At 43.9% G+C, this 10,540-nt stretch overlaps 1 long non-coding RNA gene across 1 annotated transcript; it reads left to right on the forward strand.

The window, feature by feature from the left end:
• The first annotated feature begins 7,537 nt into the window (after positions 1-7,537).
• On the forward strand, positions 7,538-10,048 carry LOC139078519 (uncharacterized). Its single transcript, XR_011531515.1, has 2 exons — positions 7,538-7,714; positions 9,570-10,048. It is a non-coding gene; the product is annotated as an uncharacterized lncRNA (long non-coding RNA).
• The last annotated feature ends 492 nt before the right edge of the window (positions 10,049-10,540 follow it).

The raw sequence follows: 10,540 nt of genomic DNA on the forward strand, positions 1-10,540 counted from the left end.
GCAGAAGAGAGACTGACATGGTAGGCACATATTCAATTTTCATATGCACCAGCAAACTGTCCCTGAAAAGAGCTAAAGCAATTTACACCCCACCAGCAAGATACTTGAGTACCATTTACTACATCCTAAATAACACTTGATGATTTCATATATTAAAATGTTTATACTTGCATAACTTCATTATCGTTATTCACTTATTCATTGGCTTGTTCAACAGACGTGTACTGAGTCTAGGTCGTTGTCGCCCACCAGGCAAGAGGATCCACAGACAGGAAGGGTTCGTAAACCTGGCAGCTTTGCGAGCAGCACCCTTTATGGGTGATTTTGCTGTCAGGAAAGCCTCCTGCCCAGCCCAGCCCCCTCTTCTGCCTGTTGTGGACAATGCCTTTAATGAGGACTCCAGCTCCCGAGGCCTAGTGAGCTGTCAGGCTGTCAGTGCGAAACTGCTCCGGGAGGGGTCACAGTCACTGGAGCGACTCATGCCTGTCAGGGTGCCCATGGGATCATTCCTGAGACTAGGCTTGGCTGGAGGATTTGGAGAGAGAGAACAGTGCTGGGAGGAGGCAGGGTTGCCAGTCGCAGGCAAGGACGAAGATAGGGAGATCTTCTCTTCTCTGACGGCCCCTAGAATCAGCCAGATGCTACTATATGTTTGGTGGGAATTTGGTTGTCTTTCCTCACATTTTGAGGATCCTATACACGGACTGTCATAAAGGATGTAGTATAATAATGCTGCTTCTGCTGCCAATAATAATAATAACATTTCATTGACTCAATACATTGACGATAATGAGCCATTATTTTGTGAACCACTGAAGAAAAATGCTGCCAGTTATAACCATAAGTTGCTACTGATTATCAGTCACATCCTGATTTCACAGATGTATAAATATAAGCAAAAAATCCTAGAGTCTGAAATATGGCAATAATTTACAATTCTCAAGCACCTACTGTGTGCAAGATACTGGAAGCCCTTTAACATGAATGATCCTATTTATTCCCCACAAAATGTTTTACAGCTGGCCCTCCAAAAAGAAAATGCTCTGGTTTGTAGCATTTGCTAATTTCCATGGTGTAAATACTCCCATGTGGCCATTTTTGGCCTATCAATGTGAAGTCATTGAACTTGGAGTTGGAAGAGAAGCACCAAATTAGCTCTCATAAGCCAGTGCGAGCTGACTCCAGCACACCACTGGATAGATGTATTATTATTGCCATTTTACAGATGAGGCAACTGGGCATAAGAGCTTAGGTAATTTGCTCAGGGCAGCACGGCTAGTAAATAGTCAAACTGCCCACTTCACCACCATATCCTTATAAAGCCCTCACTAATAGGGGTTTGAGCATTGTGGGAAAAGGATTTAGAGTCACGCTTACAACAATCCACTCTGATGAGCAGTCAGTTTCATCAGAGCTGAATTAGCGGACCCCTAATTCCTCCCGTGTGGGGCTGGAGCATCCTAGGGGTGATGAGGACAACCGTCTTGTTCCCACACAGGCACTCGACTGCCCTTTCCCTCCAGCTTCCTGGTGGAGGACGGGAAATAACTGCCTAATATATATTAGAACTGTCAAAAGTACCTAAAATCACCTATGAAAATCGTGCAATATAAATCAGGATTCTATTTGTGTTGAGATGGAATAATAAATCATTTTTAGCCACAAAAGAAAATTAAAACCTACTTCTGCCATATACCCTCCTCCTTCTCCCTGAATATTTTAATTAAGCTATCCAGTAGAGGTCACCAGGATGAAGATACAGCAGCTCTGACTTTTCTCATTATCCATGTCCTGGAGACCAGCGTGTGATTAGATTCGTGGGCTCTTTCGGGCCCTGTAACGTGTCAGAAAGTTTGTGGTGTCACTGAAAAGATGTTATCATTAGCTGGGTGAATATCCCAAATATGGAGTACTGTTGAGAATCCAGACTTTGCAAGTTCATTGATGTGGGATAAAAATTCCTATATCTGTGCATCTGTCACTTCTTGGACTCTGACTCTGCTTCCAAGGAGTAGATTATATCCAGATGGGCTTCTGTCACCTGGCTATACCAACAGCATGCAACATATTTAATTTATTTCTTTGCAGCCATGGCCTGTGACCTTCTGCTTTGCCTGGCTATTTCCCACATAGCTCACAGGCAGGTGTCGCGTTCTCAGTGGCCTGACCCCCTTGTAGGAACACCATCAAGCACACAAGGGCATGACTGCCTGGGCAGCTGCCAGATGCGGAATCTTCAGCGGGCATATTCACAGGCTGAAACAGTGCCAGATAGCAGGCGGTCTTAGGAAACCAACATGGCCTTGGAGACACAATGTGGCTGATGAGCAAGAGGCATGGTGTGATTTGTGGAAACCCAGCTGTTGCAGATCATGGCCTTAACTTACCAGGCTGTGGAGACAGTTGTCTGAGTTTAGGATCACTGAACCTTAGCATAGGATTTTTTTGGTCCCTACTACTCTCTGCTGACAAACCATGGTCTTGGGTCTCAGCTGCAGCTGTATATTTCTGAAGACAGACTTTTCCAGTTCTACTAGCAAGAATGTATTAAATCACACGGCCATGTGTTTACTTCCAAACTGGCAATTTGACTTCAGTTGGGAACAGGCCTAGCAGAACAAAGGCCATATAAAACTTTCAAGGAAGAGGAAATGGATTTCTCATGTGGCTGCGGGTGGTTGCAGACCCATTTAACAATGCAAGATTGCAAGATACAGCAGGGAGTTTGAGTGACAATAGAAACTTGGGCTGCCCTTGTGGTCATTCAGAACAGACCACCATAAGGCATGGTTGGGGGAAGGACTGTAGGTTGCGTTTTGATCTTCTGGAACACTCTTGTACCCACTCCTGCACCCAAACGTAAGAAAGGTGACGCTCTGTTAGCTCTCTCGTGTTTCCTTCCTCCTTCCATTCTTCTCACTGGAAAAATGAGTTTCTGTCTCAACTCCCTTCCAGCCACTCACCTTTACAAATGATTTCTTGGGTACCTATTCTTGTGCCCAGCAATATGGCAGGAGTACTGAGTGGACAATGGGCCCCATAAATGAAATTTTCCTAGGATTTCAGCCCTTTGTCCCCATAAACACATGCATCCTTGGAGGTCCAAGAGATGCAATCTTTTCTTTGGAAAATATCATTTTGCTTACCATGCAAGCAATTCCTGCATTTGCAAAGGTAATAAGACCAAATTTGGGGCATATCCTGGGGGAAAATGTATTTGAAGAGGTGAGTTTATTACAAAGCCTTATAGAAGGAATGAAATTTCAGCAGAACATGCAGATGATCTCTGAGGTACTGCTGAAATATAAGCCTGGGAAAGAAAAAGTGATTTTATCCTATCATATGGAACAGAGGTAAACTCAGCAGCACTTTTACTGCCAAGATAGATGACAGGGATGATGAGAAAAAAGCCGAGGGCGCATTACAGCGGGCTTGATGAATGTCATCCCGAAATCTAACTCAATATTTGAATGCTATAAATTGTGTTAAGAAATATACGGCCAAATAAACCTTTGGGACTGTTTGTGACTGATTCAAGGCGACTGAGCTGAAACTGCTGCTGATGAAATGAATGGGGGTAGAATAATGGTATTAGCAATTTGAGAAAGTCCTAATAAATCAGAGATGAAATCTGATTTAAGTTACACGGAAAGTCGTGCCAGAGCCCATGGGCTCAGTTTGGCTGAAGTCTGTGGTTAAGATGGGAGCTGAAGTTGGAGGCTGGAATCATTAGTGTTCCAGACTCATTTCCATGTCTCAATGAGGTTCGGTCAACTGATACGAAGAGGGCGTTCTCTCTCATGCTCACCACATGGGCAAGACTTGTGTTTTTACAGCGTGTTCATCTCACTGTGTATCCCATTTTATCGACCCTCTCGGTTTGGAATCATCTCATCCATCCCTCGGCTACCACCTCAGGTACAAAGGTTTCACCCCCAATTAGAAGTAGATGAGGACATTCAAAAGGCTCATGGAATTAAACTGCATTTAGAAATTTAACTCCAAGACGCATGCCCAATGGAGAAGTATACACATGTTCATCAAAGATATAAACAAAAATAGCAATATTTGAAGTTGCCAAAAAACATGAAACAATTCTCTTATCATCAACAGTAGAATAGATAAATAAATCGTGGTATAGTCGTGTGGTGGATGCTATACAGCAATGAAAATGAATAAAATATAGCTATGTGGGAAAAAAATGGATGATTCTTATAAAAATAATTTTGACCCAAGAAGTAAGACACAAGTGAAAACATACTATAAAATTCCATTTTTATAAAATCAGGCTGAATGAATATGTTGTGTTAGAAACACAAAAGTGCTAAACTCTAGGGAGCTGGGAGGGAGCGCCCAGAGGCTTCTGGGAAGAGGGTAGAATTCTATTTCTTAACCTGGGGACTAATCATACAGTGTCTTCATTTTGTGATAGTTCATTGAACTATATACTTACAAATTGTGCTCTTCTCTATTTATACCTTATATTTACATTAAAAAGTTAAAAAATAATGGCAAGGGCATCATGCCTACAGGTGTAATGTGGATCCTACTCAGGTCTTGGCAGCAGTGGTTTGTGAGGGGATAGGTCAATATGCATCCAGCTTTCAGGACCCAGTTCAGGTGCCACATTACCTCAAAACTTTCCTTAAGTCAAAATGTCTCTACCTTTCACTCTCATCTGTGTAGAGGTTCAGTGTGGCAGTTGAGGGCTGACGACCTTGCTGTGTCTCTCAGACCACTGCTCAGGACACTGGTGCCAGCATCCTCTCTCCTCGCCTCGAAACTCAAAGCTCGCCTGGGACGTGGGTGTTGTTGACCCAGCACACCTGCCTGCCTTGTTGACTCAGCTGGATGTGCTGATCCTACTTGGCTTCGGGCTGGGCTCCAGCATTTACTCTATTGCTGGAGGCCAGCTGCCTCCATGTTTGCTGGGCTATCACCTCCCCATTTCCCTTCTGAGAACAAGGCTCCCACAATCTGTCCCCTTGTTCAAGAAGCAAATACAAAAGGGAGGATGGGCTCAACATTATTCTGCCATAAAGGCGAATAAGCCAGGTGAGGCATCCATCTGAGGGTCTCAGGATTGATCTTACAACTAGGTAGAGAGAGTGACAGCCTCCGAGCTTTGACTAGAACAGGGGTGCACAACCTCGCCACTATTGACATTTGGGGTCAGATAATTCTTTGCTGTAGGAGACTGTCTGGTTCATTGGGGGTAATCAGTGGCACCCCTGGCCTCTACCCATTAGATGCTAGTAGCACTCCCCCAAGATGTGACAATGAAAAGTGCCTCCAGATGTGCCAAATGTGCCCCCCGGGAGTAGGGAATCACCTCCCCAGTTGAGAATCAGTGACTTGGACCATGATCACAGGTTTCTATCCAATTAATCAATTCAACTGCCCAGCCGCAGTTTTATTAATAAGTATTAATTACTAATAGCAAGTTAACACATATCAATGCTAATAATTGAATATTAATATTAGTTATTAATAATTATTAGGGATTACTGACGAGTTATTACCTCTTGGGGAAGGGTGGAATGGTGGAGAAGGGAGAAGAGCAGGGGCCTGAGGGGCGTGTGCAGACATGTGCAGACCCTCTCAGGACTCGGCCTGGGCTGCCCTGGTGAATCTCAGAAGCCCACTGACAGCATCTACTTTAACCAAATTATTTTAGGCTGTAAAATTAAAGGCTTAGCTTTTCATGTCACCCTTTATCTAGTGAGAAGAGGGGCTGACATAACACAGCAGTTAGGAAAGAAGATTAAGAATTAGAAAGACTTCAATTCAAATCTGGCTCTGCCTCTTATTCAATGTGTGCAATCAGATGAGTTATCTTCCTTCTCTGAGCCCCGTCTTTCCCATCTACCAAATGGGGCTCATAACACAGACCTCATTATGCCGTTGTGAGGATTCCGTGAGTCCAAGGAGGCCTGGTGCCTGGGATGCGCTCAGCAATGGCGGATGTTCTGTGCAACATGCCCAGATACTCAGCCTTGGGGCTCCTTGGTTCTATTGCTGTAATTAATCCTGGGGTGGGGGTGGGCTGGGAGTCCTCAGTGTTCACAGACACGTTTCTCTAGTTCTCTGGAGAGATTGATCCAGAGTAGTATGAAGGGTTGGTGGGTTAAACATGAGACATTAAAAAAAGAAATTAGAGAGGATCTTTCTTCCTTTGTAAGTTGCAAAATGATATCATCTCCTGTCAACAGACACTCTGGACACAACATAATTTTGGTTATTTTTCATCTATGAAGAGTGAAAACAAGATGTAAACCCCCAGAGCTCCCTTCCGTTTTCTTGTACTTATTTTCTCTCCCCTCCCCTTCACTCCCCTTCATACACAAGTCTTTTGTCCTGAGAAGAGTTCTCCTTCATTTGGGAGGGCAATTCCCTTTGACTAGTACTGTAACTCCCCAAGAAATGGATGCGGCGCAGCAGGGGGCACCGAGAAATATGGTCTGGTGAGTTGGTAAAACATACCGGCAGATTGGTTGCAACTTCCAGGGGCCGACACAATGGAAAAGTCTCAGATCTTGGGTCCTTTACCTTGACTAAGAGGATTGATAGATCTCTGATGTTAGAGAATTTAGATGTTTAACAAGAGGTTAGGGAATCCTAAACAAGGATTAAATGTGGTCACCTTTTGCACTAGTACCCCTAAAATAAACACAATTTGATGAAAAGGAATAAGAAATTTCTAAGACTCCTTGGAACATCACATTTGCCTACAAATAAACTTTATGAGAAATCATAGCTTTCAGTAAGTCTCTGATGTTCCAGAAAACTCTAGTTTTACAGGAACAACTAAAGACCCCAAAGTTGAGATTATCCACGTATCCAGATGATGAGAACAGAACAAAAAAGAAAAAGAATTACCGGCTGGGTTTTCAAAGAGAGCATGAGACTTGGGGAACCTGCCTAGTTTTTAATTATACTGGATGTGAAAGCTGAGTATTTGCCAGTAAACCTAAGCAAAGGAAGCTTGACACTTGCCAGGTTGAATTTCCAGAAAGGTACATGCAGATTTTCCTCTTTACCCTTGAGTCTTGAAGATGGAAGCCTCTCATTACGTTTTATCAAACTCTGAGCCAATGCATTCTCTTCTGCAAGAACTATCAAAAAGTAAAGCCAATATTCTTCTGCTTCTTCCTGCCAAGAATGGCTCCATATCCCCAAGATGAATCTTTGCAAAATAGTCTTAAATATTCACTTGTTCCAAGACATTCTGGGCTACTTACCCTGGTTCTTGGTGTGATCCCAGCACCCTCCTGGAGACTCAAAGTGCAGGCAGAAGTGGCTATCACAGATTTGTGTCAAATAACGAATTCACTAAATATATATGGAAAGCCCTATGATAACTAGGTTATTGTGCTAGATTCTTGGACTATAGAGATATTAAAAAAACCAGTCTTTTCTAAACAGATCATTATCATATTGTGTGGTGACTGCATAATAATCTTTATTGCTATACAAGCAGGGAATTATGATGTCCATGACGAAGCGCAGTTAAGTAAGTCTGGGAGCCAAGGAGGGTGTTGAGAAGGAGTATCAGAAAGATCCCCAGGAGCAGGTGACCATGATTTGAGTTTGAAGGAATGAATAGGTGCTAGATGGTTAAGATGGGGACTGTCTGTGTCAAGTGCAGCTACGAACAGTTCGCCTAAGCCGCCAGGCAGAGGTCTGCTGAGATCACAAGTCCCGCACTTCACAGGTGAGGAAATTGAAGTCCAGAAAGTGAAATGACACTCTAAATCTGACAGCTGCTTAGTTGCACAGCTAGGACCAGAATGTAGGATGTTTTCCATTGAACGATGCTGTCTTGAAAGGGTGAAAATGTGAGGCTGAGCATTTTAGTTGCTTCGCCTAGAAATCCCATGAAGCACACTCAAAGGCACGCAGCAAGCTTGAAACAGAATAATCATTTCTATGATGAGAACATACCCTTTCTTTACAAGAGTGTTAGAAAAAGCAAGAGTTGGGAAAATGGACCTACGAAGAAGGTCACAGGAAGTAAATCCTGTATGAGCATAAGAAAGAGAAGCATTCACCCTATTTCTTAATCCCTGAGAGCCCTGTAATACTATTGTTTGTAAAAATGTGAAAACCATGTTTGCAACATATATGCACATAGGGGATAATCATTTAAAGTATATTTTCTGTAGTATTTCCATCTCCTAGAATGATTGTTGCCCTGGGGCTCCCCACTCATTGAAGCAATGGATTTAAGGGCTTCAGGAAAAGGGCAGAGACCAATTATAATAATAAAGTTATTTCTCATCTTGGATTGTCAAATAGGACTTTTGAGTCACTAGCAAGATAATAGCCTTCAATGCCAGGCTTTGGGGAAGAGAAATGAATTCCTAAATTCCTTGAGCTTCCACTAACATATGAAGAGCCAGGGCTTGTGGGCTGGCTCATAAGCTTCTAGAAATCTTGAGTGGAGAAAACTCAGGATATAATGTAAGGGAAGTCTCATTATAGGGGAAGGGCAGGGAGAATTCTGGCCTCTCAGCTTGGGCTTTGGAGCAAGAAGGTAAGGACGGGAAAGGGCCAAAGAAAGAAATGTGTGTTTATGGTTCCCCCGTTTGAGAGAATCTTGAGTGGCTCCAGTACTGAAGTTGGTGGCCCGCTCCCCGCGGTCGAACCTCTGTTTTACAACTCCAGGGGCACCCATTCATCACGTTGCATTCTTTGGGAATGGCCTTTCCTGGTGTGGTGCAAGGTCGTGGCCCTGTCCCTAGGCATGGCCTGGTGAACATTTCAGGTCTTTAGGAGAAATCTGAAGGAGGGAGATGGTGCAGGTGCAGCACCAGTAGAGGGAAGTGGCTCCAGAGATGAGTCTGAGGAAGCCCTTTTGGCTCTGCTGAGCCTTGGCATGTTGGGCAAAGGATTTGAAGCTTGCTGCTTTGCCTGGTGAGAAGCCAGAGGTGCTAACAGGAAGGCCAGACCAGCAAGAGCCTGGGGGACCAGAAATAGGCAACTGCCAAGGGCATGAAGTTACCACAAAGGTCAACCATGGACATTGGGGGACACTATTTCACACCATAAGTCCAGGTGGGACCATCCTCAGCAGATGCCACCCCGTGCCAGGTCTGCAGAGAGGGACAGTGCCTGGGACAGCTGCCTCGCGCCACCTCAGCCCCCCTTCTGTAACCCCACTGCCCCATGATCGGAAATATCTCAAGCTTCCATGTTTGCTCAGAAATCATCCTGAAAAAGAGGAAGAGGGGAGAAACGGCTCTATTTAAAGAGTTTAAAGTTAAATTAAATGACTATTTGTCCAAAAGAGTCATTTTCATATGGAGACACTATTAATTGTAGAGTTAAACTCCACCCCTCCTCTTACCCCATTTCCCCACTAACTAGCAGGATTGGGAGAGAAGCTGGTAGCAAGGAAGATTAGATCATTTAAAAATATAAAGAAGCTTTTTTTGTTTTCGTTTTTTGCCGACACAGTGAAGTATGTGAATTTTTACAATCCTGTTCTACCAGGTTGTTCCTAACTCTTAGCCCATTAGATGAACAGCTCTTAAAATACTCTATTGTAATTTGTCTGATGTTCCTAGCAGTCCTCTGCTTTCCGAGTAAAGAAGAGAGTAACTGCTGAGTGTACACACTCTGAGACAGAGTAAAGTGCCACACTCTTGGGGCTGGAGGCAAGCTGGGAGACCATCTTGTCAATACATTTTTATCTTCAGAGAGGAAGCTGCAGCCCAAGAAGCTTCCGCTTCGTGTCTCCTGGAACATTCTCTGAGAGCTCTGAGTTGCTACAAGAGAAGTCTGACTAGCCACCTGCACATGCTCGAGGCCATGTCTAGGTGTCCAGATGCCAACCCCCACTGAGTCAAGCCTTTCACCATTCCCATCAATATGCCAAACAGTGAGTGAGCTATCTGAGACCAGAATTCCTCTTTACCATATGAATTCCACCAGAAGTATGACTTCGGTTCACATCACATGGAACAGGAAAAACACCAACCTGAGACCTGCCCAAATTCCTGATCCACAAAATCATGAGATAAAAATAAAATGATGGTTGTTTTAAGCTGACTAGTTTTTGGGTGGTCTGTTCTCCAGCAATAGGCAACCAGTAAAGTGGAAAGTCCAACAGGATGTCAGGGAAGAAGAGGTTAATGCTTACTTTGGGGTTCTCTGGGATGGAGGAGGTAGGCCTTAAGTATGGCCTTGAGGATGAGCAGGCCATGGGCAAGTGGAGATGGTGAGGGGTGTGGGAGAGCATTCCTAATGTAGAGAGGAGAGTAGGGAAGCAGTGCAAGAAGGAGCACATAGAGAATGTTCTGAGTTTGTCCAGAGTGACTGGGTGAGGCTGATGTGAGTGGAAACAGCAGCAGGAAGAGATTTTTGGAAAAAATCGCTGGTTAATGTCAGGGCAATGCCTGAAATTGGAGATGCTTGTTGCTACCGAAAAGGAGGTTTTAAGGTTTTAAGGCCTTGCCTCTGGTTATTGCTTCAGCATCAGAGGCTGTTTATTGAAATATGTCATGGTAATAAACAAACAGGCTCACTGGTCCAGGCT

This window comes from Equus przewalskii, chromosome 22 (genome assembly GCF_037783145.1).
Source record: "Equus przewalskii isolate Varuska chromosome 22, EquPr2, whole genome shotgun sequence".
NCBI classification, from domain to species: domain Eukaryota; kingdom Metazoa; phylum Chordata; class Mammalia; order Perissodactyla; family Equidae; genus Equus; species Equus przewalskii.